This window comes from Moschus berezovskii, chromosome 16, assembly GCF_049115385.1.
Source record: "Moschus berezovskii isolate FMDL1 chromosome 16, NW_MosBer_1.0, whole genome shotgun sequence".
NCBI classification, from domain to species: domain Eukaryota; kingdom Metazoa; phylum Chordata; class Mammalia; order Artiodactyla; family Moschidae; genus Moschus; species Moschus berezovskii.
The window spans coordinates 13,792,674-13,811,437 of record NC_142475.1 but is presented as its reverse complement, the minus strand read 5'-3'; positions in this window follow the sequence as shown (position 1 = coordinate 13,811,437).

The window sequence follows — 18,764 nt, the reverse complement described above, 5'->3', positions numbered from 1 at the left end:
CTCTGGCCAGTGCAGGAGACAGAGATGTGGGTTCAGTCCTGGGTTGAGAAGGTCCCCTGGAGAAGGAAATGGCAACCCACTCCATCCAGTAGTCTTGCCTGGAGAATCCCCGTGGACAGAGGATCCTGGCAGGCTACAGTCCATGAGATCACAGAGTCAGACACGACTGAAGCGACTTAGCATGACATCGATACAGAGCACAGCAGACCGGCTCTCAGACTTGGAAAGTTACTGAGTGAAAGGAGAGAGGATGCACCCCCTAGTTTGCCAGGATTGGGAAAGGGCCCTCGTCAACCACTTGGCCAAATAAGTTTGCAGCCTCTCTTTAAAAAAAACTATGTATTTAGTCCCAATATGGGTCTGTGTAAGTTATATATATGTGTGCTCCTGTGCTAATACGTATATCAGAAAATAAAAAGTAGACAGTAGGCAAGACACTTTTTCCAGCTCCCAGTGACTTTTCCACGTAGGAAATGATCATACAAGTCTATTGTGGGACTCCCCTGGCAGTCTGGTGGTTAAGATGCCATGCTTCCATTGCAGGGGGCACAGGTTCAGTCCTCGGTCAGAGAACCTAAAATTCTACATGCTTAGGGGTGCAGCCAAAAAAAAAGATCTTTTGTAAGGATTGGATAGTTATGGTATTTAAAAGTAAAGCTATAGTCCAGTCACAAATTAGAACCATTCTATAATGTCATCATTCCCACCCCTAAATTCTGAAATGTTTATTTTGGTGAAAGTGAGGACACAGAACCACAGCAAGCGGGGAAAGGGATTGTGGAACCTGCAGTCTGCAGCGTTCCACAAGCTAGTGCTGTGTGTGGCAGACCCTCTCTAATTGGGATTTTACCTTGAACAAAACAGCAGTGTGAAAAAGTACTTTTGTATTACAGGGCATGCCCCAGAGATAATAGTTCAAGTCCAGACCACCACAATAAAGCAAATACTGTAATAAAGTGAGTCACACAGTTTTTGGTTTCCCAGTGCATGTAAAAATTAAGTGTGTAGCAGCACTGTGCTTTAAAAAACCAACCTATGTACCTTAACTAAAAGATACTTTCTTGCTAAAAAACCCGAACCATCATCTAAGACTTCAGCAAGTTATACTAATAACATCAGAAATCACTGGTCACCATAACAAATACAATAAGTTTGAAATGTTTCAGGAATTGCCAAAATGTCACAAAGACCTGAGTTCCAAATGCTATTGGGAATTGGCGCCAATAAACATGCTGGACACAGGGTTGCCACAAACCTCCCGTCTGTAAAAAAAAAAAAAAAAATCAGTATATGTGAAACCTAATAAAGGAGGTATGCCTGTAGTAAAAATTCCTGAAACAATCAAAAGTGGGTGTGTACATTCAGCATATATTTTTATCACAGAAAATTTCGACAAACGTTTCACTAAACGGGCAAAAGATTCCTTTATAGAGTGAGGTACTAGATTCAGCCACTAGGTGGCGATGCACCACAACTTGACTACTTAGAAGGGACCCGGTACCACCACTAAAGATTTATCCATTCTGTACCCCCAACTCCCTCCCCTTCATTTTTCAGGATGACAACACCTCATGAGGTTTATGGCCATCAGGAGAATTTACTACTAAGCTATATACTGATGTAATGAAATCTAATATATGAGAGTAATGAATTACGAGATGTTATTTAGTTTCAGGATTTTATTACTTCAATCAGTTTTGACCATATTTCCTTTTATATGATTGCTCACTCTTTAAACATACCAGATGACTGTATGAGGAACACCTAATAAAGTCTAAAGATGTTAAAATACATATATTTTAATTTATTTGCCATAATTTGTTTAAATTCTGGTTATACTGGTGTTCATATTAAAAGCCACAACATGTTATAAGCTGAGATCTCAGGTCAGATGGTGCCTCTAAACTATATTTTGCTAAGAAATTTCTTTGTATGTGTTAACAATTGAGCAAGGAGAAAGAACTGAATTGTTAAAAGGTTGTTAATTTTTAGCATAGATTACAGAAACCTTGTTAGTATTTGAGTGCGTTAGGTATTATGACAAACTAAAGTGTTATTCTGGATTCTGACTATATCTCTCCTACAGTCAAAAAAATGTATTATTTGCTTAACTTTGTATTTTAATACTTTTGCCTATTTTGGCATAAATGCCAAAAATGTAATTTCAAAATAAATCCCTGTAAAATTTCTGCTAACATTATTCAATTGAATCATTGTTCTATTAGTATTCTAACTATTTTGAAGAACGTTTTTATACATGCCTATGAAATTGTATCTATAAGTCAAAAAAGGTAATTATTTGTTTTATAAGACTCAGCTTCTAATTCCTTATGCATACATTTAAAACATGGTGTCCCAGTAAACTAGAAACTAGAGGCCAACTATTTAGGCAATCATTATCCTTTAAAGATGGACATCTCAGCTATAAAATGAAGCAGTTTATGAAATGAGTATTTTAGGAACAAAACATCCTGGGTCTGTATTTTTAATTTATGCACTTATTGTTAGGATGAACTAATATTGATTGATGGGGTATCATTCTTGCAGCAGACACTGTTTATATGTTGTCTCTTAATCCTCCCTGCAACGTTCTGACATAGATATGATTACAACCATTGTATGGAAGAAGAAATTGGGCTTGTTCTTTATATATACACACATACACATATACATTAAAAATAAATAAAGAAGCAACAATTAGAACCCTGTACGAAACAACTGATTGGAATTGAAAGGAGTACAACAGGGCTGTCTGCTGTCACCCTGTTTATTTAACCTATACACTGAGCACATGATGAGAAATGCCAGGCTGGATGAGTTGCAAGCTGGAATCAAGACAGGCAGGAGGAGCATCAATTAGCTCAGACTGCTGCTAAGTCACTTCAGTCGTGTCCGACTCTGTGTGACCCCATAGACGGAAGCCTACCAGGCTCCCCCGTCCCTGGGATTCTCCAGGCAAGAACACGAGTGAATTGCCATTTCCTTCTCCAATGTGTGAAAGTGAAAAGTGAAGGTGAAGTCGCTCAGTTGTGTCTGACCCTTAGCGACCCCACGGACTGCAGCCTACCAGGCTCCTCCATCCATGGGATTTTCTAGGCAAGAGTACTGGAGTGGCTTGCCATTGCCTTCTCCGTACCTCAGACTAGCAGATGATAACCACTCTAATGGCAGAAAGTGAAGAGCTAAAGAGCCTCTTGATGAGGGTGAAGGAAGAGAGTGAAAGAGCCTGCTTAGAACGAAATATTAAAATAAGATCATGGCATCCGGCCCCATTCTTGGCAAATAGAAGGGGAAACAGTGGAAGTAGTGACAGATTTCCTCTTGGGTTCTAAAGTCACTGCAGATGGTAACTGCAGCCATGAAGTCAGAAGATGATTACTTCTCGGCAGGAAGGCTATGACAAACCTAAACAGTGTGCTGAAAAGCAGACATCACTCTGCCAACTAAGGTCTGTACAGTAAGGCCATGGTCTTCCTGGTGGTCTCGTATAGTTGTGAGAGCTGGACCGTAAAGAAGGCAGAGCACAAGAGAATTGATGCTTCCAAACTGTGGAGCTGGAGAAGACTCTTGAGAGTCCCTTGGACTGCAAGGAGATCAAACCAGTCAGTCCTAAGGGAAATCAACCCTGAATATTCATTGGAAGGACTGACAGAGAAGCTGAAGCTCCAGTATTTTGGTCACATGATGCAAACAGCTGACTCATTTGAAAAGTCCCTGATGCTGGTAAAGATTGAGGGCAGAAGGAGAAGAGGGCGTCAGAGGTTGAGATGATGAAGGCATCACTGATGCAGTGGACGTGAACTTGGGCAAACTTTGGAAGACGGTGAGGGACAGAGAAACCTGGCGTGCTGCGGTCCATGGGGTCGCAGAGAGTCGGACACGAACAGCATATGTATATATATATTTGGTGTGTGCTTTCTGTCTCTCATACTAGCCAGAAGCTAGGTGTAGGATGGACTTTCTGAACGTTGGCGCTGTTGACATTTTGGGCTGGATAATTCTTTGTTGTGGGATGTCCTTGTACATTGTAGGGTGTTCAGTAGCATCATCATTTCCCTCCAGTTCTGGCCACCCAAAATGTCTCTAGGCATTTGCTAAATGTTCCTCTGGGTGACAGAATTGCCTCTATTTGAAAATCACCAGTACAGGGGATACAAAGGAAGAAACCAAGATGGTGAAGATTGACGTGTAAATAGATGCATAAATATGTAATATATGTAAACAAGTGTGTAAATTATTTGTAAAACTATATACACTGGGTGTTAGGGATATGTGGAAAAGGGGAACACTACCTCAATTTGGCAGGTGATCAGAGAACACCCACTGACAACTTAGCTAATTCCAAAAGAGTAAGCAGAGCCAGCCAAGCTAAGCAGAGGAAGGTAAACAGGAAAGTGCAAAGCAGGGCATATACCGAGGAAAGAGACTTCATGCTGATGGAGTGGCAAATGTCTGGGAGGTAAGGGTGATGGAACCTGGAAGGTGCACGCCTTTGTGGCAGGAGAGTGAGTAGCTTCTAGCAAGTAAAAATCCCCGGAATTTTCAAGCGAGGTTAAGGGGGATGAATGCTAAAGGTTTCTCAATACTGAACTGCCAATTTGCTTTTTAAGACTGTAATAATTTGTACTTTCTCTGGTGGCTCAGTGGCAAAGAATCAGCCTGGCAATGCAGGAGTTGTGGGTTCAATACCTGGGTTGGGAAGATCCCCTGAAGAAGGAAATGGCAACCCACTCCGGTATTCTTGCCTGGGAAATCCCAAGGACAGAGGCTACAGTCCATGGGGTCACAAAAGTCTGACACGACTTATCGACTAAACAACAACAACAAACAAGCCATCATGACAGTTCTTTTCAATGCACCCCTGCCTGCACCAAGTATTTCATCAGGAACAATCTTGGTGAATTTGGTTGGAGAAAGGGTTTCTTGTTTAAATGTGTGTTTCTTGGATTGAGTAGTTCAACATGTTTCCATATGCTATTATCAAGTTGTTTTTCCTCCTTTATCATGTTCATGTCCTTTGCCTATGGATCTGTTTTTATTTCCACAGCGTTTTCTTTATTTAGTTTTCTTCTTAACTCCCCTGCTCTCCCCACCCCCAGTTTGGGTCAGTTCTTATCTATTTATTTGAGACCTTTATATATTTAGACAGTACTCCTTTTATTCAAATTTGCTAAAAAGATACTTTCTTATTCTGTTGTTTGAATGTTGTTCTGGTTATTTTTTGGATGCAATTTCCACTTCGTTTATTGGGTTTTGTCGAATGGAAGTTTCTAATTTTTATGTAGTACAGTCTGTCAGTCTTCTCCTCTGTGGTTTTGCCTTTAAGGTCATGTTTAAGAAGTCCTCTCTTTACTCCATGGTTACATAAATATCCAGTGAGGTTTTTCATCAGTACTATTAGCTGTAAGAAGTAAAACCATAAATCTTTAATCCCTGTGGAATTAGGTATACGGTGTGAGCTGAGTGTATTTTTGAGAGATACTAGGCGGTCCAGTCGGTAAGGCTGGATGATCAATTTCATGTGCAGGGGTGGAGGTGGGAGGCAGAGAGACAGGAAGAGGACCCACTAAGGGGGATCCCTTGAGGACTGTTCTTGTTCAGTCGCTCAGTCGTCCCCACTCTCTGCGACCCCCATGGACTGCAGCACGCCAGGCTTCCCTGTCCTTCAGCATCTCTCGGAGCTTGCTCAAATTCACATCCATTGAGTCAGTGATGCTGTAACCATGTCATCCCCTGCCCTCCCTTCCGTGCCTTCAATCTTCTCCAGCATCGGATGCGGGCCGGTAATCAGCCCCTTCTGTGGGCTTGTTTTCTGTAAGACTGTTCCCCCTGCTGGATATTCCAGATCCATTCTCTGCACATCTCCATCCCACTCTGCACCCCGGAGACCGACGTGTCTGGACTGCATCCACGGACACCTTGTCCTCTGGCTCCTCACTTGGGCGTGGCCAGTGGGAAGTTGCCTGCAGAAGAGGACAGGCAAGCAAGGGGCTGGGGTGTCTGTTCCCCCGCTCACTCCTGCTGGGCTGCGGGCTGGCCGTCCCCCTGAGGACTCCCGCAGCTCTCTTCCTCCCCACATCCGTCTCTTGGTGGTCCCTTAACCTTGCCTGTCCTTTTTTAGTAGATCCTTCGTTGAATATCCCTTGGTTGCAGGAGCCTGACCTGCACCTGAGAACCCTGACTCACGCAGAGCTGGTCTCCCACCACTGAGGGTAGTTGAGGTTTCCCTTGGGAGCATCATGGGCAGCAGAACTAGTTTGTGGTCTGTCCCTGGGAAAACTTACAAGCCTGCTTCCTTGAGGTTGGCCAATTCATGGCCCAGAGTCAGCCTCCAAGAGATCACACAAGCTCCTGTTGAAGGCAATGTCTCCTACAACCCCCTCCCTCTGCCTCTATGCCTGATGGATCTGCTTCCAATCAGAGACTTACTCTTCCACACAATTTAATTCAGGGAAATGCCAGTGCTAAAAAGACGCTGTATGACAGAAAACAGAAGGTTCGCCCACCCTGACATGGGGCTGCACTGTCTTTCTGGGCAAGCTCTTTCTTCTTGTTTAACTCCCTCTTCGCCAAATGCACTCTGCAAAATTCTGCTTCTAACCTTTGTTGCTCCCGGGGGTACCACTTGAAACTCCCACCATTCTCTCTGCTTGCCAAATTCTAGCTTTACTTTAAGACAAAAGTAAAATTCTACTTACTTGGAGAAGCCCTTTCTGATCCCCAGACATTTGACATTTTCTACATTTTTAAGTTCTGAAACATTACTGCTTCAACAAACCATTTGTTACTTAATCATGGCTAATACTATTTACCTAGTGTTTATTATGTGCCAGGTGTGGTCTTGTTATTCCTTAAAAAAAACTCTTCAAGGTGGGTATGATTATCTGCTTTTCATACAGGCTCAGAAAGAGCCAGTAACAGCTACAGGATCACAGTTAGCCAGCGGGCAAACTGAAATTTAAATTCCACCTGCTTTTATATTGCTCTGCTGTCTTTTCGGTGTATGCCATCTCCTACTTACCGTCTTTGTGTTTACAAATTTGATGTCATTTTGTACTTGTCTTTTGCTTTTATTTTTCCTTTAAACTCTACCAGTTATCTAGCTTTAAAAGTAGTGCAATCATCTTTTCTCCGAGGAAGTGACATTTAAACTGTGCCCTGAATGTTGAAGAGGAGCCACCAGGGGAAGCCACCCTGGTTCTCTGTGCAGGAGACCACCTGGGAAGCTTAAAAACAAATAAGCAACCCAAACCAAAACCACTTTGTTGCCTGGGTACCACTCCCGAGAATCTGAATTGATCGGTTTGAGATGTGGCCTGGAATGCAGATGGTTTTACTATGTAACTAAAGCTGAGAGACATAGGTCAAGTGCAAAACATTCCTAGATGAGAAAACATCAAGTGCAAAGGACCTGTGGTGGCAGGGAGCCAGGGAGCAGTAAGGGAACGCTGCTGGAGAAGGCCATCACACTGAATCCCAATGGAGAAGGGAGAGAAAACTCCAGGTCAGAGAGGCAGGCACAGCGCCCACGTGGGGTGCTTTATCCCTGGGTGCGCGCTAAGTCACTTCAGTCGTGTCCGACTCCGTGCGACCCCATGGACTGTCACCCTCCAGGCTGCTCTGTCTGTGGGATTCTCCAGGCAAGAATCCTGGAACAGATCACCATACCCTTCTCCAGGAGATGTTCCTGACCCAGGCATCAAACCCACATCTCACGTCTCCTGCATTGAGAGGCAGGTTTGTTACCACTAGTGCCTTCCCAGGGAAGAGGTTTGGATTTTATGTAAATACAACCGGAAGGCCCAGAGGGTTTTGAGCAGAGCAGTGAACTATGATTTTAAAGCAGGTGCTCTGTGTATAAAACTACCTCATTCTTTTTAAGGAATGCATAGCCCTCCAGATTATGAATGTACCGTAATTTATTCACCCACTTTCCAGGTGATTGACATTTGGGTTGCTTCCAAGGGAATGCTATTACAAATAGAGCTTCAGCGAATATCTGTGTGCACTTGTGCTTTTGCATTTTTGTAGGATAGAGTCCAAGGGCTTAAAAAATTTAGGGAACACAGTGGGGGTGGGGAGGGGAGAAAATCCTTTAAAACTCCCTGTCATGCGAGGGAGAGAGCTCTCTTAAGCACAAGTGTCTTAAATGTGTGTTCCACACCAGCCTGGATAAAGCCAGGTTTAGCAGACCATCAAGATTTTGTAAACAGCCGCTGGAGTGTCCTACAATAATGCTGAAGTGTGAGAAACATGGACACGCCTGGTGTTCCTGAAACGGACATTTCATTTCCCCTTAGGTTTTAATAGTATCATAAACTGCTTACATTTGCTCTGCTTTCAGTTCTATCCAAGAGATTTCGCTAACATGTTATATGTTTAGTATTTCATGATCACATGAAAGCCAGCTTTTTAAAACTCCTGTCATAAATCAGAGCAGAATTTCACTTTGAGATAAGTATACCATTTTTAAATAGTTTCCATTGTCTATAGAAAAGGAGGGCTTCCCAGGTGGCACAGTGGTAAAGAATCTGCCTACCAATGCAGGAGACATGATATACGGGTTCAATCCCTGGGTCGGGAAGATCCCCTGGAGGAGGAAATGACAACCTGCTCCAGTATTCCTGCCTAAAGAATCCCATGGACAGAGGAGCCTGGAAGGATACAGACCATGGGATCACACACAGCTGGACACGACCGAGCACACACACGTAGAAAAGGAACTTAATATAAAATGTTTCTCCATCTATTCAAATGATTTTTTTTTAACTTCTCATTGCTTCCCTGGTGGCTCAGTGGTAAAGAATCCACCTGCCAATGCAGGAGACACAGTTTCCATCACTGGGTGGCTCAGCCCCTGGAGAAGGAAATGGCAGCCCACTGCAGTATTCTTGCCTCGGATAACCCCATGGATAGAAGAGCCTGGCAGGCTACAGTCCATGGGGTCACAAAAGAGTTGGACACAACTAAGTGACTAAACAACAACAAGGATCTTTCAGCTTTTTGGCACATGTTTACATACAAATAAGTTCTGATCTGTTCATTTTACTAACATTTATTCACAGGTTGTCCCAGATGCTGGGGTCCAAAGATGGAGCACACTCAACTTTCCTGCTTGTTGAGTTTGCAGTCAGGAGAGGGAGGTAGCCCAGCTGATAGAGTGAGCAGGGCTTCTTCAAGGAAAGCAGGGGATGATGTGGGAACACAGAGGATGATGGATCCAACCCCATGCTGAGGGCTGGAGGTGGCTGATAAGCAAGTGGAATGGATTGTGGCTGAATTAAGAAGACATCTCATCTGGAGAATATCATGAAATCAGTGGAAGGTATATAAGTTTCCTACTGCTGCTGTAACTAATCAGGGCAAACTTGGCTTAAAACAAATCAAATCTATAGTCTTACCATTCTGGAGGTCAGAATCCCATAAGTCTGAGGGGGCTAAAATCAAGGCGTCAGCAAGGCTGATTCCTTCTGCAGATTCTGTGGGAGAATCTGTTCCTTTATTCTTGCAGCTTGTCAAGGCTGCCAGCATTGCCTGGTTCGTGGCTACATCACTCCAATCTCTGTTGCTGTCAGCTCATGGCCTTCTCCCATCACGAATGCCGTCCCCTTCACCTCTTCTTATAGAGAATCTTTGTTGATTACACTGGGCCCATCCAGATAGTCCAGGATAATCTCCTCATCTCAAGATTCAAGATTCTTAACTGAGTCACATCTTCAAAATCCCTTTTGTCATGGAAAGTAGCATATTCACAGGTGTTAAGGATTTACAGAATATTTCTAGGGAGGTAGGCTGTTATTCAGCCTACCACAGAAGGCAAGAGAGAAGCCTCCAGAAAGGGATGGAGGGACTCAAGGACACACAGCCCCCCGTCCTGCCCTAGGACGAAGCTGAAACCCTTCACTGGCCTCTGCAGCTGCTGGACCCCGCTGCCAGCCTGGCTAATTTCTAGCTGTGTGCCTGTGTTGTCCCCAAAAGACAAAATCTTCCTGGATCAGACACCCCAGGCCAACTGCTAGAAGAGTGTGCATTGTTCCTGAAGCTCTGGTGACAAGAGGCAGGGCTTTGCCTTCCACCAGGACTCACACTTGAGGATTCCCTCCAGAGACTCGCCAAGAGCATGTTCAGATGCTGGGGGTCCTGATGTGGACACACCAAAAATGTAGAGATTTATATACATGGATGTTAATTCCAGCCTTGTTTATAGCAGCAAATATGGATAACATCACTGTCCAACAATGCAGGGAATGGCTGTTGGAATTTTATTGACTCAGTGATATTCTCAAAGGTCACTTAAGTACATGGGGTATTAAGAATATGCCAAGACTTCCCTGGTGGTGCAGTGGGTAAGAATCCTCCTGCCTATGCAAGGGACACAGATTTGATCCCTGGGCCTGGAAGATTCCTGGACGGTGGAGCAACTAAGCCTGTGAGCCACAACCACAGGCCTAGAGCCTGCGCTCCGCAACGAGAGAGGCCACCACAATGAGGAGCCTGAGCACTGCAGTGAAGCCAGAAAAGAATACGTCTTACTGACCGAAAAAAGCAGTTTCAAAACAAAATATGCTACCAATATTTTAAAAGCCATATATATGTTTGGGGTGGGGGGAAAAAGCACAGTGATTTTCCATACATTTTCAGAGGTGTAGGCCATGGACCCACTGAAATTTAGCCACAGGTTCTACATAGATTCCCTGGGCTGAAAAGGATTATCTCTGGCTAAAAGGTTTAGAGGAGATTTTAGCCTTTTTATGTGCACTTTTCCATGTTTTCAAAATTTTCAATGAATTGCTTTTATAATCTGAGGTTTTTTTTTTTTTTTTAATATAATGGCACTGGAAAAATTAAGCTGTGGTTTAGGAAAAAAGTAAGAAAAATATGTATGCAGCACAAATTTTCTTAACAAGAAGTGTACGTCAAAACTACCTGAACTGCTTTTTCCACAATTCATATCTAACCCCTACCCCATCACTGCTGCAGAGATTCTGATTTAGTATGTCAAAAAAAACCCACAAAATCCTCAGAAACATCTGGGCACCTCTGCTTAAGGATCACCAATTTCAAACATGTATGTATTTCCCATACAGAAAAGCAAAATGCCAAACCTCCCCTGACAGTAATGCCTTCTCTCTCATTTCTTCATAAGTAAGATATTTATGATTCTCCAATCCTTAACTTCATTTCTTCACCTCTCTTTTAGTTCTTAATAGCATGCATCTCACCAGAAAGCACTATTCTAACTTAAATCTTGGAACTCTCTCACCCTTCAATATGTCTTGTGTCACTGTTATCATCTATAAAGTATTTTGGATCTCACTTGCTGGCAGAGCTCTCAGAATATAAGCCATTGTTTTTTTTTTTTTTTTTGCCCCTATTTGAATGATGTTCAATACCCAACTAGGAAAAAGTTGCTTTTGTAGTACCTCCTTGGGAGTTTGCCGACGACAGAAAGAATAAGTCCTAAAGTGCCCTCCAAAGCAAGGGTCAAATCTTAACACCCTTAACTGGAAAATTGCAAGACTCAGTGACTTAACTTGGTTAGCACAACTTGGCATAAAAGCAACACAATCAGATGCCTTTTCTCAGAGGGAGAGCTTCCTACTGGAAATTGATTGAGAAGACAAAGAACATGCTGACTCACTGGCTGGAACTGGTCTCCAGGGTTAGAGAGAGGACCTTATGTCTTTACCTTACTCAAATATTTACAGCACAAATGGGTGAGCCAAAAGAAGGAACAGACATTTTTGGGCAATGGTTCATTGTGCTTTTTTTTCCTCCCAGTTGCTTTTTTTTCCAATTCACATTGAAGTTTTGGTATAAGATTTTGTGAGTTAACGAACTCAAGCATTGAGACCTAAAAACATAGCTTAGCTCACTGACCCCCATTTTAAACTTTTAATTGTTGAGACTGTTATCTGATGATCAGGAAAAAAGTAAGAAAATTGATTTGTCGATGAACAACTGTTTCAAATTATGACTTGGTTGACTTAAAAAGCAAAATATCAACATTAGACCTTAACACTTCAACTTGGAACTTGGTCCTGGAGCTTGACTGAATTTATAACCTTAATTCCATAGCTTCATCATTCCTAGGAGGAAAGGATCTATGGACTTTGGTCCAGAGATTTAAGATAGGGGCTTGAGAGTAGAGAGATGGATGAAGGCAGCTGTTTAAATATTTGAAGAGATCCTTTCACTGGACACATTTGTTTTTTAAATGGAGGAGTTGTGACTGAGTTAAACATAAATAGAGATATTAGTATTTTTAGATTTCTCTCTGATAGTCTGGAAAATCTTTACATTCTTCCTGACCCAGTATGATCTTTACTCTGGAACTTTTGCTTCCTTTCAATTAAGAGAATACTGGCAATAACTGCAAGTTGTAGCCATCTCTGCTGTGAGTCAATAGAGGTGGTTTAGTGTGGTCAGAATCTAGAGACCACTGTGTGAGGTATGAACACACTGGAAGTTTTGGGAAGAAGGTATCAGTTCAGTTCAGTTCAGTCGCTCAGTCGTGTCCGACTCTCCGCGACCCCATGAATCACAGCATGCCAGGCCTCCCTGTCCATCACCAACTCCCGGAGTTCACTCAAACTCATGTCCACAGAGTCGGTGATGCCATCCAGCCATCTCATTCTCGGTCGTCCCCTTCTCCTCCCGCCCCCAACCTTTCAGGTATAGATGGACCTTAATTACATGGAGAAGCAGGACAGTCTGAGTAACTGAATTTAACAGTTCTAGCGGAGTGAAAAAAACTGGTTTAAAACTAAATATGAAAAAACTAAGATCATGGCATCCGGCCCCATTACTTCATGGCAAACAGAAGGGGAAAAGGTGGAAGTAGTGACAGATTTCCTCTTCTTGGGCTCTAAAATCACTGCAGATGGTGACTGCAGCCATGAAATCGGAAGAAGATTGCTTCTTGGCAGGAAAGCCATGACAAACCCAGACAGTGTGTTGAGAAGCAGAGACATTACTCTGCCGACAAAGGTCCGCAAGTCAAGGCTGTGATCTTCCTGGTGGTCATGAACAGTTGTGAGATCTGGACCATAAAGAAGGCAGAGCGCCAAAGAATTGATGCTTCCAAACTGTGGTGCTGGAGAAGACTCCTGAGAGTCCCTTGGACAGTGAGGAGATCGAACCAGTCAATCTTAAAGGAAATCAACCCTGAATACTCATTGGCAAGACTGATGCAGAAGCTGAAGCTCCAGCATTTTGGTCACCTGATGTCAAGAGCCAACACATTGGAAAAGACCCTGATACTGGGAAAGACTGAGGGGAGAAGAGGGCATCAGAGGACGAGATGGCTAGATGGTATCACTGATGCAATGGACCTGAATTTGGGCAAACTCCGGGAGAATATGAGGGACAGGGAGGCCTGGTGCTGCAGACCATGGGGTCACAAAGAGTCGGACACGACCGGGTGACTGAACAACAGCAACAAGTTGAGTACTTCTATATTCCAGGCCATGGAATAGTGGGGAGGCAGTAGAGTGACACACTGAATACAATGAGACAATTAATTAAAATTTTTGGCTGCATGAGGTTTGGGTAGAGGTGCTCATCGGTGAGCCAGAGCTCTCTCTGAATCAATTCAAGACTGTGCATTGTGTGTGTGCTTGTAATTTTTAACGATGCTGATGTAGACTTATAGAATGGCATCTGTTAGGGACCATGTGTTCGTGTCCCCCCTCCCCCCAAATCCATATGTTGAAACACTAATCCACAATGTGATGGTATTTGGATGGAGCCTTTGGAAGGTAATTAGGTCATGAGGGTGGAGCCACCATGATGCAATTAGTGCCTTTATAGAAAACATACAAGAGAGCTTCCTCTTTTTTCGGCTCTCTGCCATGTGAGGATATGAGAAAACAGCTGTCTACAAACCAGGAAGCAATTTCTCACCAGACGCTGTGCTGCTGGTACCTTGATCTTGGACATCCTGTCTGTGAGGGCTAAATGCTTGTTGCCTAGGCCTCTCTGTCTGTACCAGGGTATTCTATTAGAGCAGCCCGAACTGACAAAGACAGCAACCAGGAGACCTTTGGCTGTATTATGACCATCAAGATGTTTATTTTCTGGTCCACAGACTGAATCCAAGCTACATATCTTTGGTGGGTCACTGGATGACATGCAACATATCTACTTCATATATACATAAATGCCAGTATTAGCACAACAGTCTCCTTCACAGTAGAGGGCAGTTTACTGGTTTTGCCTTTCCTCCCACTGGGGTGAGCACCCACTACCAGCAACACTCGTGAGGCCCTGCTCAGCCCTTTCTGAGTGCTTGGTTGGCATCCTGGCATGGAGGGGCGTGCGCCTGGCCCAGCACAGTGAGACCTGTAATCTTGGCTGGTCCAAGGAATCAGTGCGGCTGCTACCCTCTCCTACTCTGATTATCTTTGTCTTTCTGGACAACCCTAATTTGCTACCCTTTATCCATGGAAATAAGTGAGTGTGTGTGTGTGTGTGGTGGGAGGTGTGGGGGGGGGAGTGTTGTCTAGGTCACTTGCCACTAGTCACATACTGGAGACAGGCCAGGTCTGTGCGGGGGGAGGTGAAAGAGCATAGGCTCTGAAGTCAGACTGCCTGGGTTCAGATTCCAGATGTGTGACCTCAGACCAGTTGCTAAGCCTCTCTGAGCCTGTCTCCCCTCCTACATAATATGGGATGATGATAATATTACCCATCTCATAAGACTGTGTGATAAGTAGGTAAGCACGCAGAATGGTGCTTGGCACTTCAGTTCAGTCACTCAGTTGTGTCCGACTCTTGGCGACCCCATGGACTACAGCACGCCAAGCTTTGCTGTCCATCACCAACTCCCAGAGCTTACTCAAACTCATGTCCATCGAGTCAGTGATGCCATCCAATCATCTCATCCTCCGTCATCCCCTTCTCCTGCCTTTAATCTTCCTGAGCATCAGGGTCTTTTCCAATGAGTTGTGCTGAGCACTTAGGAAGCACTTAAAGCATAGCTGCTGTTGCTGCTGCTAAGTCGCTTCAATCATGTCCGACTCTGTGTGACCCCATAGATGGCAGCCGACCAGGCTCTGCCATCCCTGGGATTCTCCAGGCAAGAACACTGGAGTGGGTTGCCATTTCCTTCTCCAATGCGTGAAAGTGAAAAGTGAAAGTGAAGTCGCTCAGTCGTATCCAACTCTTTTCGATGCCATGGGCTGCAGCCTACCAGGCTCCTCCATCCATGGGATTTTCCAGGAAAGAGAACTGGAGTGGGGTGCCATTGCCTTCACCGTAAAGCATGGCACTCATTATGATTTCACAGGTGTTGACACAAAATTATTTACCTTGGCCTTTCAATTGCATTGAAACAGATTCCTCTTCACATTTAGACTCTTGTTTTTATGCAAGAGCAGTTGACAATACTAGGAAGAGAAAAATGGCTAATTTTATTGACCTGGAGTAAAGTGGCTGCAAGGAGATCCAACCAGTCCATTCTAAAGGAGATCAACCCTGGGTGTTCATTGGAAGGACTGATGCTAAAGCTGAAACTCCAATACTTTGGCCACCTCATGCGAAGAGTTGACTCACTGGCAAAGACTCTGATGCTGGGAAGGATTAGGGGCGGGAGGAGAAGGGGACGACCGAGAATGAGATGGCTGGATGGCATCACTGACTCAATGGACATGAGTTTGAGTGAACTCCGGGAGTTGGTGATGGACAGGGAGGCCTGGCGTGCTGTGATTCATGGGGTCGCAAAGAGTCGGACACGACTGAGCGACTGAACTGAACTGAACTGAACTGAAAGTGGCTGCAGTGGCCCAGGGGAGGGGCGGAAGGGGGCACAACACCAGGGAAACAAGTCTGGATCCCAAGAAGCCGCCATTGACTCTCCCAAACTGACCACCTGCCCTGCAGATACACAGGCCCTTGCCCTCTCCCACTTCCCTCACCGTCTTGCCTTTTTATGGGGCAAGACATGACTGCCTATGAGTAGCTGAGGATAAGAAAATCAGGGGGAAGAGGCAGGGATCGGTTTGGGCGTTTATTCACTAAAAAAACACATCTTGACCTATATCTATGGATTCCACCCTGTTCACTCTACCTGCACATCCGCCCTGCCTTGCCCTCCCCAACCCGGGTGCTGGTACCAAACTTTCAACAAAGGATCGTTTGTATGTTGGGTCTGTAAATGCCGGGGGGGTGGGGGGGGGGCTCGGGGGCTCGGGGTAGGGTGCGGGTTAAAAAAAAAGTCCTAGATTCACACATTTGTAAAGAAAAAATTATCTGGCCCATATCTTTGCCTCCCGCTGTCAACAGCAGCTCAGTGGCTTCCAGAGTCTCCCCGACCACAGAAAGCTGACCTTCTTTCCCGCTCCCCTCTTTTCCAAGTAAGGTGAGACTGACCTCAGAGTTTTGTACTTATCAGTGGATTTTGCCAAACAAACCAGCTTAACGAAAAACATGGAATTGAGACCGTCTTCCCGGGGCCAAAACCTGAACAGTAACAAGAACAGAAACTTGGCGTTCAGGGCTCCATTTGTTTCTGAAATCCTTCCCTTGTCCTCTCTCCCTTCCCCCAGGAGTGTTGAAGCGGTGGAACTGAATAAAGATTTCATTCAAAGGGAACTGATTGGCTCTGCCACAAAGCGGGTGGGAGGTGCGTCATCGGGCGTCAGCAGCCTCGCTGAGGGGAGGAAGGTGGTATATTGCTGGCACCCTTCACGTCGGGGGATCAGCTTTCTCTTTTGGCTGACAGTGTCTTGTTATTACAGTTTGTTTAAAACTGGAGTCCTCTGGGTCCCTTTCTGAATAGCACTATCAGCATCTTTCTCAGCAGCGGAGATGTTTCTTTCCCCACTTCAGATCTGGCCTTAAAAAACCAGACCGTATCTGTTGGCTTGTTTTGGTCTTTTAGACAAAAGAGTTTTCAGACTTTTTGAGGTTTTAGACATTTCACCTTAAAAATCAGGAGAACGTTGATTAAAAAGATCTTTTAAAGAGAGATAGCCAATATGCATAAAGCAGAAAGTACAACACTTTGTAGAAAATAATATATACTTAAAAGGGACCTTAAGAGTGATAACTTAAAACATTAGAGTAGTAAGCTTGGAGATGGAGGTTAAGGGGCTGTAACAAAGTCGCTCATTTATTGCGAGTATATTGCTATGCTGTTGACTCAGTGGGACTCGTGAGGATGGCGAAGAGAGGAAAGAGATATGACTCTGGAGCTGTAAGGTTTAGCAGGTAGTGGGATGGTGATGTCTTTAGTTGGAAAGGAAGAATCAATTTGGGGATAGAAGATGGTAAAAATATATTGTACCTGGACGACACCCCCTACCCGAATGTAGACTCCATGGAGACAGCAAGATGCCTCAGGTATGTGTGTATCTGGAACACTTATTACCCATTACATGTCTGATAAATGGTTGGATTAATTAATCAATGATGTCATGTGGAAATGTTCATCACACAGGCAGGAAAGTAAATTTGATGCTCCAGAGTAGACCAGGCTCTAGTGCTCCTGAGAAAATCCAGAGAGCTTATACTTGGAGCCTTAGGGACAGACACATGGGAGAGTGAGTGTGGGTGAGGGAAGAAGCGTGCTGAGAATGGATGTGAAGGGGTTGCTTGCGTTTCCCTAGGGTCAGCCCCCTGGGCATTTGCAAGCCTTCTAGACCGCTAGGGCCACAGTTGACCTTTCACAATTTGAACAGAAGTCTGAAGACGAGAGTTACATGAGAAGTGTTACAGTCTCTCCCACAAACTGTCATCCTCAGGAGGTATGGTACAATGGAAACAGCAATTCTCAGAAGATGCCACACGCGTTGATTAGCCAGTGCAGAAAAAGTCATACATTCAACCTTTTCTTTCAAGTTTGGTGGCGTCCTAGATGTCCAACAATACTTTGCATGTCATGTTCGCCTCAGGGAGACATGACAGTGGTGGTGGGACCAGCTTTAGGCTAAAGGGATGAGTCCTCCTTGAAGAAGGAACATGCGGGACCAAGGAGAGCCCTGGCTCGGGGGAGCCCTGCTGTCTAAAATCAAGGCCCCGTATTTTGTGCTGCTTTGACAGCTCTTATAAAATCAGGAGGGCTTTGAATGGCCTAACTGTAGGTTCCCCTTCCCATATGACTCCTGGAGGTAAGATCCACTGGCCAAAGAAACCTCCTCATCATAGGAACCAGCACAGTCCCTGCTCACCCCTGAACAGAAGGCTCCAGTCCCCTGCAAGCCCACAGAATTATTCAAATAGGCCAGCTGCGTCTCCGGAGGAAGCCAGGGGCCGCCCCCCCATACGGCAAAGCCTGCCTCCCACAGTCCCTGGTTATTCACTCAGGTCCTGAGTACGGTGCCCGCGTGACTTCACGTGGCAGTCAGGGCCCTCCTCCCAGGCTGGGAGTGTGCGTGACTAACAAACTGCTGTCCATCTTACCTGTCCAGTGCCAAGTGTCACCTGTTTGGCCATCTCTATGACCAGTGGGGTCAGTAGGGGGTGATTGAAACAGGCCCTTCCAAGGATCTGCTGGATCCCACATCTGACATCCACTCAATACAAGGTGCCTGTACAGCATTTCAAGCCAATTCCTGTATCTTTAGCATCACTCACGTCTGTAGTGAGATATTTTTTCCCATACGTTTTATTTTTTAAAAATGTATTTTTTAACTGAAGGACAATTGCTTTACAGAATTTTGTGTTTTCTGTCAAACATCATCATCAATCAGCCATAGATATGCACATGTCCCCTCCCTCTTGAACCTCCCTCCTATCTCCCTCCCCTTCCCACCCCTCTAGAT